Source organism: Equus asinus, unplaced genomic scaffold (assembly GCF_041296235.1).
Source record: "Equus asinus isolate D_3611 breed Donkey unplaced genomic scaffold, EquAss-T2T_v2 contig_195, whole genome shotgun sequence".
Taxonomy (NCBI): domain Eukaryota; kingdom Metazoa; phylum Chordata; class Mammalia; order Perissodactyla; family Equidae; genus Equus; species Equus asinus.
The window spans coordinates 1,496,620-1,510,000 of record NW_027224844.1 but is presented as its reverse complement, the minus strand read 5'-3'; positions in this window follow the sequence as shown (position 1 = coordinate 1,510,000).

The window sequence follows — 13,381 nt, the reverse complement described above, 5'->3', positions numbered from 1 at the left end:
TTATGCCAACGGTTCCCGTTTTCATTCCTATCGTTTAGGGAGGTTTGGTGGCAGCAGCGGCCGAAAGCAAAAGGAAACCCGAGGAAAGCGGCTCCATCCACCAGGGCTGTGTCTCATCGGTGCCGACGCAGGAGGGACGGGCTTCGTTCGTTCGTTCGCTGCGGCCCAAATTCCCGGGCCGCCCGAGGACCGCTCGCACCGGCCCGAGGGAGGGAGCCCCGGCAGGCAGGATGCCTCCGGGGAAATGGACAAGTCGACCGCGCGACCCACAACCCGCCCGACTGGGGGCGAGAAGGAGCATGGAGGAGGACTCCGTCCCCTAGTCGGCAGACGGCCCTGGGACAGGGACGTTCGCCAAAACCTCCCCAAGGCCGCTTTCCGTGACCGAGTCGGCCTCCCCGCCTGTACTCGTCCCGGCCCGAGAAACGAGACGCGGGGTGGATCGGGACCAGGCCACGCACCAGGCCGGCCGGCGCGGCATCCTCCCTCCCCCGACCTGACCTGACCTGGACGAACGCCTCCCCATCGCCCGCCCCCGCGAGGCTGATCCGTCCGGCCTGTGAGGAGGCCGCTTGTCGGGCGCCACCTGCTGCCCGGCATCCTCTTATATAGTGTTCGAGGAGGTCGACCAGGTGGCCCGGCCTGGATTGGGGGGGGGGGGGGCGCGGGGTGCGGTGTCCCGGGCGGCGGGGGACGGGGGGGTAGGAGTGGAGAGGGAAAGGTGGGCGTGGAGAATGCCGGGGTCGGGGGTCGGCGCGGGGCGGGGCGGGAGTTGGGGATAGGGGAGGGGCGGGAGGCCGTCTGGACATGGAGGGTCGGAAGAGCGGTGGTGACAATGATTTTCATTATCATTTAGAAAGAAGAACGTGGACTTCTTTAGAGGAGTCCTTTGAATAGCTTCTCCATTTAGTTAACATACATCCAAATGGAGGTCGGGAAACTTGGGTCCTGTTAACATATGGATGGAAGTGGAAAGAACTATCGCGATGACCGTCCTTGTGTTTCTTTTATTTTTTCTTTCTTCCTGCTCCCCAAAGCCGCCCCCCCCACCCCCGCCCCGCCCCGCCCCGCCCCGCCCCGCCCCGTCCCGTCCCGTCCATAGTTGTAGGTTCCAGTGGTAGGTCTTTCGCGTTTCTGCTATGTGGGACGCCGCCTCGGCGTGGCTTGAAGGGCGATGCTGGGTCTGGGGCTGCGCCCAGGATCCGAACCGGTGAAAACCTGGGCCGTCGAAGCCGGGGGCCGGGGTGGGGGGCGCATACTTGACCGCTCGTCCACGGGCTCGGCCCCTGGCCCCTTGTTTTCTAGGGAGAGAGACAGAGAGACCCGATCCATTTTCCCTTGGCCTCTAAAGCGTGCGTGTGGTCGAAAGGCGACAGAGAGAGGGGTTCTGGTCCAGAAAGCCCCGACTGCGCTGCCGCGGGGATCGGTCGGTTCCGCCCGAACCGTCCGAGTCGGAAAGGAACGGACAGCTTTCCTCCTTTGGGCCCCTGACTTGGGGCCGACAGGGGAAGAGGAACAGGCCTCTCTCCCTCACACCCTGGTCCCTTCCTCCAGGACGCCCTCCTTCTAGTCAGCCCGCCTCTGGCTTTTCCACACGCCGACGACCGCTCGTCGGCATGGACCCACCTTCCTTGGGGGACACCACCACACGACTCTCCCACTCGTCTGCCTGCCTTTCGTTGGCGTCGCTGCCAAAGGCGAGGGGTAGGGGTGGCGGTGGCAGGGACGGCAGGGGCCCAGCGGCTCTCTGGCGGGTGAAGAAGTCTTGCTGGTTCTCCTAGGTCGGTGATCTTTCTCGATCTCCACACACATTCTTCGTTTGGGGAGCCAAGAGACGCCCTCTGAGGAATCCCTATGGCCAGGGTCGATCACTTACTCGCTCACTGCCTCGGCCTCGGCCTCGGCCTCTGTCCGTCTTGTCTCTCTCCCTCCCTCCCTCCCTCCCTCCCTCCCTCGTCGGTCTCTGTGTGTGGACGTCTAGGTGGAGGCGAGGCAGGGAGGCCACCCACCCACCCACCTACCTCGTGGTTTACCACACGCTCTACACGGAGGTAGAATTCCCATCCCACCGAATCCATCCTTTCCACGGGACACAAGCCAGTGGCCTTCGGGAGTCTCTCTCCCCAAGGTGGCGCATCCGTCATGGCTATCTATTTCCAGAAGGTTTCCGTTTCCATCCCCTCCCCCCGAAAGAAAAAACGGCCCCACTCCCGGATCTGCCCCACCACGATCACCACCACCACTGCTGCCGCCGCCGCCGCCGCCATCTGCTGTCGCCCTCTAGGGTTGGACCGTTCTAGCTCTCTCCTCTGTGTGGAATCGCAACGTAGGTCGCCTTGGATGTCTGGCACCTCTCACTTAGCAGAAGGTTTTGGAGGCTAAGGCTGGGCCACGCTTTGGCCCGGGTCAGTGTTCCGTTCCTCCGGACGGCTTCCTCGTTTTCCACGAGAAGGAGCCGTGAAGACGGAAAGGAAGGGCGGATGGATGGCTTTTCCCGTGCTACCGAGTCCCTCTCCCCTTTTCCCCAAAGCGTGAGGGGCGGTCGAGAGGATCGTCTCTGATGACAAAAGTCAGAGGCACCCCGGGTCAGACACCGTGCGAGGCGTTGGTGTGTTCTCGAGAGGAGAACACGTCCCCGTCAACGTTTCCTGTCGTTCTCGTTCCGAAAGGATTCACGCGCCACCCCGTCTCCCTCAAGGTCTTAGGGCTGTCGTGCTCCGCAGCCGTCACGTGTCGTGGATCCTGGGCACCACCACGCCACCCCGCCCCCCCCCCCCGCCATAGCTGTCGATCGCTATGTGGCACGCCTACGTTTGCCCAAAAGAGCAGTCCGATGGACAGCGTGGTGCTTTTCCCAGCAGGCAGGCAGGTGAGAGTCACCCCTCTAGAAGGTTTCCAAGCCCCGTTCCATTCTCAGAGGCAGCTCCTTTGGCCATCAAGGAGGCAGGCGATGGGGGTGGGGGTGGGGATGGGGATGGGGCAGGGGCCTCTGTCCCTCTGTCGCGGTAGAAATGATTGGGAAAGGAGGGACGATGGGCGTAGGTCGACCATCCTGGGCGGTGGTGCTTTGGGAGCTTTTTCTAGAAGAAGGAGCGAACGGCGTTCCCTGGGAAGGGAGGAAACCAGAGGAGGTCCCCCTCAGACCGACCTGGCACGAGAAGGACACACTCTCTCTCTCTCTCTCTCTCTCTCTCTCTCTCTCTCTCCCTTTTCTTCCTGACTTGAAATCAGGAGACAAAACTCCCCTGCCAAAGGGGCCCTCCCAAAACGGGGAGTGAGGAAGACCTCCTTCTCTTCACGGCTGAAGTTCTCCCTGCCTTTCCTGGACGGGAAGGATAGCACCTACGCCCGCTGCCGTCGGTGACTTTTAGTCCCCCTGGAGAGGAAGAAATTCTTTCCCGTGGCCGAACCCTGGCGGTTCGTTCGTGCTGCAGAGGACGTGACCCTCTCTGACACACCCAGGAACCTCCTCGCTCCGGGTCGAGGAGAGGGAGTTCTGTTCTGTGGTTTAGAATGGTGCTTAAAAAGGGATGTCGCTTACAAAGGGTCCTCGTCCCCCTTCCTAAACCTAAACGGACGGCTCGGCTCGGAGGCGTGAGATACGTTTCGCATCCTCCTCGTCGTCTTCACTCAAAGTTTTATTGGAGTTTGGAAGATTTTATTTTTTGTCTTTCCTTTTTCTCCCCAAAGCCCCCCGGTACATAGTTGTGTGTTCTTCGCGGTGGGTCCTTCTAGCGGTGGTATGTGGGACGCCGCCTCAGCGTGGTTTGATGAGCAGTGCCGTGTCCGCGCCCGGGATCCGAACGAACCGATGAAACACTGGGCTGCCTGCAGCGGAGCGCGCGAACTTAACCACTCGGCCACGGGGCCAGCCCCTTACTGGATTTTCAAAACAACTCCGGGGGCCGGCCCTCTGGCGCGGCGGTGAAGTTCGCACGTTCTGCTCCGCCGGCCCCGGGTTCGCCGGTCCGGATCCCGGGCGCAGGACCCGGCACCGCTTGGCGAGCCACGCTGTGGCAGGCGTCCCACCTGGAAAGTAGAGGGGGATGGGCACGGATGTCAGCTCAGGGCCAGTCTTCCTCGGCCGACAGAGGAGGATTGGTGGCAGATGTTCGCTCAGGGCTCATCTTCCTCAAAAATAAAATAATAAATCGATTCGATAAAATGTCAAATAACACAACCGCGGGATCACGCTTAGAGTCACCCTTGGCCCGATGATGCCACTCCCCACCCCCCCACCCCCCTGCCCCCCACCATTTGGAGGTGCCGTCAGTGGGATTCGTTCCTGTTTGTCCATCTTTCTTCCTCTTTTTTTTTTTTTTTTTAAAGACTGGCACCCGAGCTCATTGCCAATCTTTTCTTTTCTTTTTATTCCTCCTCCTTCTTCTTCTTCTCCCCAGAGCACCCCAGTACCTAGTTCTATATTCTCTTTGAGGGTCCCTCTGGTTCTGCCGTGTGGGACGCCACCTCAGCGTGGTTTGATGAGCGGTGCCGTGTCCGAGCCCAGGATCCGAACCTTCCAAGCCCCGGGCCGCTGAAGCGGAGCGTGCAAACTCAACCGCTCGGCCACGGGGTCAGCCCCTTCCTTCCTTCCTTCCTTCCTTCCTTCCTTCCTTCCTTCCTTCCTTCCTTCCTAAGGAGGAGGAGGCAGGCACTGTGTGAAGTCGCCAGTGAGTCTGTGGAAAGAGACGGAGGATTTCCCATGGGAAGCCGGGGCGGGGGACACGGACCGATGTCGTGCGAACTTGAAGGTGAAAGATCAAAAAACCCACACACGCCTAGAGCGGTGGGTTGCCCGTTAGGAGTTTGCTTGCCGGGCCCATAACGCAGGGCTCATCGATGAGCCAAACCGTCCGTGATCCTCAAGCAGTCTAGTAGGGTTAGAGAAAGGAGGGGGGCACTCTTTCTGCCCCAGATGAGGCGAGTTTCTCAGACAGCCACCCTGCCCCAACATCTCCCCTCCCTGCCTCCCGGCCCTTGGTGGACTGCGGCCTAAGGGTGGGGGAATTGAAGAAAGCCGTTCAATGGAAAAAAGCCCGAGGCCATGGGAGAGAGCTTCCTGCACTTGAATGAAGCCCTGACGCCAGGCCCATCGGAATGAATGGGCCTGACCTCCCCTCCCCCCTCCCCCCTCCCCCCTCCCAGGCTGGCGACTCGGCAGTGGAAGGCTAGGGGTTTCTTCCGAAATGGTGAACCGGCCCCCTTGTCCACAGGAAAACCACACACGGGTACAGCCTAGGCCGGATCTCAGGCCAAGTCGTCAGGGTGGCAAGATGATGGCGGATGAGAGGAAACTTGTTCTGGGACCGCACCGCCCCCCCCCCATCGCCTCTCTGGCTGAGAAGAGGGCTGGGGAGCGGTGAGGGTCAGGGGGAGAGTGGGGGCGGGGCCGGGACAGGGACCACCGGGCAGTAGGACGGGAGTAGCCCTGAGGCCTGCCTGCCTGCTTCCTTCCCTGCCGGCGCAGGGCTGAGAGAGGCACGGGGCACGCTGGCTCCTGCCCCTTCACTCATTCGGGAAGCCTCCTGTTGTTGCTCCTGAGGTGCCGGCTGCGGTGACAGACAGAGCAAAACTCCTCTCTCTGTCTATTTCTTCAAAGGCCCGAGTCTGAGCTACGACAGATTCCCCTGTGGCTCGACCCGCAACCTCCCATCCTGCCAGACCAGACCCCTTGTCTAAAAACCTCCACTGGAGGAGCTCTTCCACCTGACTCGGAAAGGAAACACCAGCCCCGCCTCAGCCTCACACCCACCACCACCACCACCACCCGCCCCCCCCCCCCCGCCCCACTCTCCTCCGGACCCAGATACCTAACAGAGGGAACAAAAATCCAAAAATCCTGCTGCTCTCCTTCTACCACCTCCACTTCAGAAGAGTCAGTCTCCCCCGAACACCTCAGACTCTGTGACTTCCCGCGGCCTCCCTTTCCCCGTCCCCATTCTCTCCCCGGACGGGCCCCATCTTACACTTGAACGACAGCTCCACCGCTCGGGGCAGCTGGACACGATGTCCCAAAGTGGCCCGGACGGTAGCCTGGTCGATTCCAAAGGACCCACGCACGCAGTCGGCCATAAACGTGGTGTGGAGATCGTGGACGTTTGCGGGCCTCTGATGAAATCGCTGCTCCGGGGACCCCGGCGTCTAGGACCCGTCTTCTCCGTGTTCTTCACACCGTTGCTCCTGGGCCGGTTATTCTCTTCCCTCTCACTGACCTTAACGTTTTGTCTCTGCCATTGAATTTTGACTGTGCGAATGTGACTTGCCGCTGTAGGGCTGCGTGGATCTCTCAGGCATCCTGCTGTGCCGTGCGGGGGGGGGGGGGAATCCTTGGTGGGTGGGTCGATAGACGTCCCTTTGGTTGTGCCCTGGAGGGGAGAGACAGAGGGGACGACTCAATCCACCACGAACGCTGATGTCGCTCCGATAAACCTGTAGCGGTGATTCTAGTTTATGGCCCGTGTCCTGAAAATAACTTCCCGAAGGGCCAGCCCGGCGGCACAGCGGTTAAGTTCGCACGTTCCGTTTTGTCAGCCAGGGGTTCGCAGGTTCGGATCCAGGGTGCGGACGTGGCGCCGCTTGGCGAGCCACGCTGTGGTCAGCGTCCCGCCTATCAAGGGGAGGGGGATGGGCACGGATGTTAGCTCGGGACCACTCTCCCGGGGCAAAAAGAGGAGAATTGGCAGCAGGTGTCAGCTCGGGGCTCGTCTTCCTCGAAAAATAAATTAATTAAATTAATAAAAACAACTTCCCAAACCTCTCTGATAACTTGAAGCTTTGAAGTTTTGCGAGGTGAAATCAGGTGATAAAAAAGTCCACGGACGGGGGCGGCCCCGTGGCCGAGTGGTTAAGTTCACAAGCTCCCCTTCGGCGGCCCAGGGTTTTGCCGGTTCAGATCCCGGGCACGGCACGGACACGGCACCGCTCGTCGGGCCGTGTGGAGGCGGCGTCCCACATGCCACAACTGGAAGGGCCCTCAACTAAGATAGACAACTATGTCATGGGGGGGATTGGGGGAGAAAAATCGGGAGGGGGGGAAAAGAAAACAAAAACGGAAGATTGGCAACAGGCGTTAGCTCTGTGAGGGCCGATCTTCCTCACCCAAAAACTAAAGTGAGATGAAATCAAATAAAGCGAAGGAAAAGATAAACCTATGAAATCCCATGTTTCTAAAAGTGGCCAAGTGTTTAGAAATTGGCCAAGCGACGGAATGCTCATGGGAAGGACAGTTCCTAATTGCTGGCTTCTTAGTTTTCACCAAAATTAAGGTTCGTGAGGGTTAAAAAATCTACTTAACAAATGCGATGAAAGCCACTAGGCCGGCCCGGTGGCGCGCTGGTTAAGTGTGCCTGTTCCGCTTCGCCGGCCCGGGGTTCGCCAGTTCGGATCCCGGGGGTGGACGTGGCACCGCTGGGCGAGCCACGTGGTGGTAGGCGTCCCACATATGAAATAGAGGAAGATGGGCACGGAGGTTAGCTCAGGGCCAGCCTTCCTCGGCAAAAAGAGGAGGATTGGCAGCAGTTAGCTCAGGGCTCATCGTCCTCAAAACAAAACAAAACAAAACAAAAAGCCACTAAAAGTGAATATGGGAAACATCTTTGTGTTCAAGGAAAGTGAGATGGCTGCCTTCAGGCAAGAGGGCCTAAAAAGTAAAGATCGTTTTGTCTGTGAAAAGGTGATCAAAGTTTCACGGGGAAAATAATCTGAGAAAAAGGCCTGTTCGTGGTCAAGTGGCCTAAAATTGGAACGAGTGGACAGATAGAAATGGCGAGCGATAGGATCTATGGGAGTCTATGAGGAAGCCATTGGGTGTCGGCCTAATTCGGCCTGACAGTGTTTTTCGAAAAGGGCCTGACGTGGCCGTCGAGCACGCATCGCATCGTAGATCCGCTTTACACATTTCCTACGGCAAGAACCAATGCCCTTAAGGGAAAGGAGCAGCTTCCCCGTGCTCGGGCCTTTCCTTAAGGAGAGGCATCTTTCCTTAGGCTAGGAGCGGATGGTTGCGCTCACCTTTGACCATCCGGCTCCCCTGTGACCACCCAGGCCCAGACAACAGACCTGCCACCCAGCAGTGTCTGTCGATCGCTGTGCCGACAGAGCAGTCTCGCGACTATCATCCAAGGGACCTTTCGATCCTATGTGAAACGTCCTCTCTGGGGGTCTAGAAGCACTCTGTACACCCCACTTCCCGGGCACCCTCTCTTCCTTCGGGAAGAAAGGCCCCGGGCCACAGTCCTCACATTTTAGCTCAGAATAAACGCACCCCGATTTTCACGGATAGATTGGTTCCGGATTATTTCCGTCGACAGAATGGAATCAAGTCAATGAGTTTCAAGATCGGAGGGAAGCTGATGCAAAATCAGAATTTGTTTTTCTCACTCCCGAAAGGATACTTTTCTCTAACTTCTAGTCTCCTCCTGATAAAGACATTGGAAAAGGTTTCTCTTGACCTCTGAGGGAATCGACACCAAAGACAGAGATCCTCCATTTTGTCAGAATGATTTCCTAGGCCTCCAATGGAGGAGGCCTCCCTCGGACGGGAGCTCAGCTTTTGTTTTGCAACAGTTTTCCTCTCTCTGCTTGCCTTTAACATCTCCTTTCCCGTTCTTCTTTTTTGGAAGGGAAATACGTGCACCGCTGGGGAAAAAAAAAAAAAAAGAATTTTCTAAATGACCAAAGAAGATCTACGACTGTTGTTATTTTGGTTTCACGGAGCAGTTCCACGTCCACATTTACTCCATTTTAAACACCCACACACACTCACAGCACGGCGCTGTGAGGATGTCCCGGGGAACTCGATTTGTGGAGGGAATGGCTGTGAGGTCTCTGCCCCCCAACCCCCACCATTTGGGTGCTTCTGCTTGTTGATGAGGACGGGAAGCCCTGCTGAAATCCATATTCTTATCACCACACGTGCATCTGCACCCATGCTCCCCCGCGTGTCGTCTTTGGGCTTTGCTGTGGCCCCGTGCGGAGGGAGACCCGTTTTGTGTTGTAAACTTTTCCGCGGCCAAGCGGCTCGGTCCTTTCCTCTACGACTTGTGGGCTCTGTCTGTCCGTCTGCCTTAGAAAGACCCTCTGGGCCGGAAGTGACAGGCTGCACACAATTCCTGACAGACTGCGGACAATTCCTCCGTCGTCACGGTCCTTCTCTGATGACGTGCATGGTTTCGGTTTGACAGCGACCCCCACCCCCCACCCCGCCGTGATTTTCTAAGTCCTCCCGGGAGCCCGGGAAGTGCTCGGGCCGCTCCGGGAAGCGGGGGCCGGCAGCCCCGGCCTGCCCCGTGGCATCTCCGGGGACTTTTCCACCTCTGTCCGCGTCAGCCAGCCGGCAGCCCCGCGCCCGGCCCGGCCCAGGAGTCACGTGGGGAGTCTGTCCCCTTCCTGGCAAGCCCACCCACCCCACCCCCCTCCCCGCCGATTTTCCAACACCTCCTTCTGCGCCCAGGGTTGCCCTGTGCTGCCTGGGAGCTCCGAGGTGGACACCCTGGGGCCTCACGTGGTGATCTCCCGGCCGCCCCAAGAGGGCTCAGAGAGAGAGAGAGAGACAGAGGGAGACAGAGACAGAGACAGAGAGACAGAGACAGAGGGAGACAGAGAGAGACCTGACCCGGCGGTGGGCTCAGGCTGTGCACTCTCGCTGGCTGGTGACCCGGTTCCCTCCCGCTGACCCCTCCGCGCCGGTCGTTGGGCGCCATCTGGCGGCCGCTTTTACAGAGTGGCCCTCCTCCGGAGCCCCGGCGACATGAGCAAGGGATGGGACTCGCAGGACGTCTGTGTGGTTTCCAGTGTGGGGCTGTGTGGAACAGAGCTGCTAAGAACATTCATGCCCCGGATTCTGTGTGAATGAACAGGAACGTGGCCGCAGCCCCCACCCCGCCCCCCGCCCCAGCCCCCGGGAGTGGTGGGAGTGGTGCCCTCCAGACCACCCTCGGGTTGGATGCCTCCCTCCCTGGAAGGACTCACGGGACTCCACAAAAGCTGACTTCCTGGAGGTCCAGCGGAGACCCCCAAGGCCCAAGGCCCCCCCCCCACCCACCCACCACAGATCACTGTGGAAGCCTTAACGACCCAAGGCTCCAGCTACATACAGACGCTCTTAGGAGGCAAGATACACCAAAGGCTTATGTAGGTTGCCACTTTCGGTGGTTGTTTCCGCGGCGTGTCAGTTTTGGAACCCGCCACGCCCTTTTTCACAGAGGCCATACCGTTTCCCTTCACCACCAGTGAGGCGTGAGTGACTGACTTGGCTTCTCCGCGACCTGACTAGCAGTTTGATCCTGTTCCGGTATTTGGAAGAAGGCAGTCTCACCCATGTGTCCCCACAATGTCTCCCTCTAATTTTCTCACTTGCTTTTCCAGGGAACAGCTCACATCTTTTCATGCGCTTATCGGTCATCCATGCGTACCTCCTCCACCCCAGGTGAAAGTGCCTGCTCTGTCTATTGGTCTTCCATTCTTTTTGTATTTTTCAGTGTTGATTTCCCCCGGGTCTCCACTCCATTGTGGGTTTTGTTTTTTGTTTTTTGTTTTTTGTTTTTTTTTTTTGCTTAAAGATTGTCACCTGAGCTAGGCACTGTTGCGCTGCTTCCTCAGTTTCAGAGGGTACCTTTTTCAGGGTTGCTTTTTGACCGGGTCTCCTCGCCATTGTATTTTTTTATTTTTTATTTTTTTGCTTAAAGATTGCCACCTGAGCTAGCCTCTGTTGCCCATCTTCTTCGGTTTCAGAGGGTAGATTTCTCAGTGTTGCTTTTTCGCCAGCTCTCCACGCCCTTGCGTCTTTTTTTTTTCTGCTTGAAGGCTGCAACCTGAGCTAGCTTCTTTTGCCCATGTTCGTCAGTTTCAGAGGGTGGATTTCTCCGTGTTGCTTTTTCCCCAGGTCTCCACACCCTTGTGTGTTTCTTTGGCTTAACGATTGCCACCTGAGGTAGCCTCTGTTGCCCATCTTCCTCCGTTTCAGAGGGTGGATTTCTCAGTGTTGCCTTTTCGCCAGCTCCCCACGCCCTTGTGTGTTTCTTTTGCTTAAAGATTGTCACCTGAGCTAGGCACTGTGGCCCTGCTTCCTCAGTTTCAGAGGGTACCTTTGTCAGGGTTGCTTTTTGACCGGGTCTCCTCGCCATTGTATTTTTTTATTTTATTTTTTTTGCTTAAAGATTGCCACCTGAGCTAGCCTCTGTTGCGCTTCTTTCTCAGTTCTAGAGGGTAGATTTCTCCGTGTTGCTTTTTCCCCAGGTCTCCACGCACTTCCTTTTATTTTTCCTTAAAAATTGCCACCTGAGCTAGCCTCTGTTGTCCATCTTCGTCGGTTTCAGAGGGTAGATTTCTCACTGTTGCTTTTTTGCCAGGTCTGCACGCCCTTGTGTTTTTTTTCTGCTTAAAGGTTGCAACCTGAGCTAGCTTCTTTTGCCCATGTTCCTCAGTTTCAGAGGGTGGATTTCTCAGTGTTGCCTTTTCCCCAGCTCCCCACGCCCTTGTGTGTTTCTTTTGCTTAAAGATTGCCACCTGAAGCCAGCCTCTCTTGCCCATCTTCCTCAGTTTCAGAGGGTAGATATTTCAGGGTTGCTTTTTCCCCAGGTCTCCACGCCTTTGGGTTTTGTTTTTGCTTAACGAGTGCCACCTGAGCTAGCCTCTCTTGCCCATGTTCCTCAGTTTCAGAGGGTAGATATTTCAGGGTTGCTTTGTCCCCAGGGCTCCACGCCTTTGTGCTTTGTTTTTGCTTAAGGATTGCCACGTGAGGTAGCCTCTCTTGCCCATCTTCCTCAGTTTCAGAGGGTGGATTTCTCCGTGTTGCTTTTTCCCCAGGTCTCCACGCCCTTGTGTGTTTCTTTTGCTTAAAGATTGCCACCTGAGCTAGCCTCTGTTGCCCATCTTCGTCCGTTTCAGAGGGTGGATTTCTCAGTGTTGCCTTTTCGCCAGCTCCCCACGCCCTTGTGTGTTTCTTTTGCTTAAAGATTGTCACCTGAGCTAGGCACTGTTGCCCTGCTTCCTCAGTTTCAGAGGGTACCTTTTTCAGGGTTGCTTTTTGACCGGGTCTCCTCGCCATTGTATTTTTTTATTTTATTTTTTTTGCTTAAAGATTGCCACCTGAGCTAGCCTCTGTTGCGCTTCTTTCTCAGTTCTAGAGGGTAGATTTCTCCGTGTTGCTTTTTCCCCAGGTCTCCACGCACTTCCTTTTATTTTTCCTTAAAAATTGCCACCTGAGCTAGCCTCTGTTGTCCATCTTCGTCGGTTTCAGAGGGTAGATTTCTCACTGTTGCTTTTTTGCCAGGTCTGCACGCCCTTGTGTTTTTTTTCTGCTTAAAGGTTGCAACCTGAGCTAGTTTCTTTCGCCCATGTTCGTCAGTTTCAGAGGGTGGATTTCTCCGTGTTGCTTTTTCCCCAGGCCTCCACGCCTTTGGGTTTTGTTTTTGCTTAACGATTGCCACCTGAGCTAGCCTCTCTTGCCCATCTTCCTGAGTTTCAGAGGGTCGATATCTCCGTGTTGCTTTTTCCCCAGGTCTCCACGCCTTTGGGTTTTGTTTTTGCTTAACGATTGCCACCTGAGCTAGCCTCTCTTGCCCATCTTCCTGAGTTTCAGAGGGTCGATATCTCCGTGTTGCTGTTTCCCCAGGTCTCCACGCCCTTGTGTGTTTCTTTTGCTTAACGTTTGCCACCTGAAGCCAGCCTCTCTTGCCCATCTTCCTCAGTTTCAGAGGGTAGATATTTCAGGGTTGCTTTTTCCCCAGGTCTCCACGCCTTTGGGTTTTGTTTTTGCTTAACGATTGCCACCTGAGCTAGCCTCTCTTGCCCATGTTCCTCAGTTTCAGAGGGTAGATATTTCAGGGTTGCTTTGTCCCCAGGGCTCCACGCCTTTGTGCTTTGTTTTTGCTTAAGGATTGCCACCTGAGGTAGCCTCTCTTGCCCATCTTCCTCAGTTTCAGAGGGTGGATTTCTCCGTGTTGCTTTTTCCCCAGGTCTCCACGCCCTTGTGTGTTTCTTTTGCTTAAAGATTGCCACCTGAGCTAGCCTCTGTTGCCCATCTTCGTCCGTTTCAGAGGGTGGATTTCTCAGTGTTGCCTTTTCGCCAGCTCCCCACGCCCTTGTGTGTTTCTTTTGCTTAAAGATTGTCACCTGAGCTAGGCACTGTTGCCCTGCTTCCTCAGTTTCAGAGGGTACCTTTTTCAGGGTTGCTTTTTGACCGGGTCTCCTCGCCATTGTATTTTTTTATCTTATTTTTTTTGCTTAAAGATTGCCACCTGAGCTAGCCTCTGTTGCGCTTCTTTCTCAGTTCTAGAGGGTAGATTTCTCCGTGTTGCTTTTTCCCCAGGTCTCCACGCACTTCCTTTTATTTTTCCTTAAAAATTGCCACCTGAGCTAGCCTCTGTTGTCCATCTTCGTC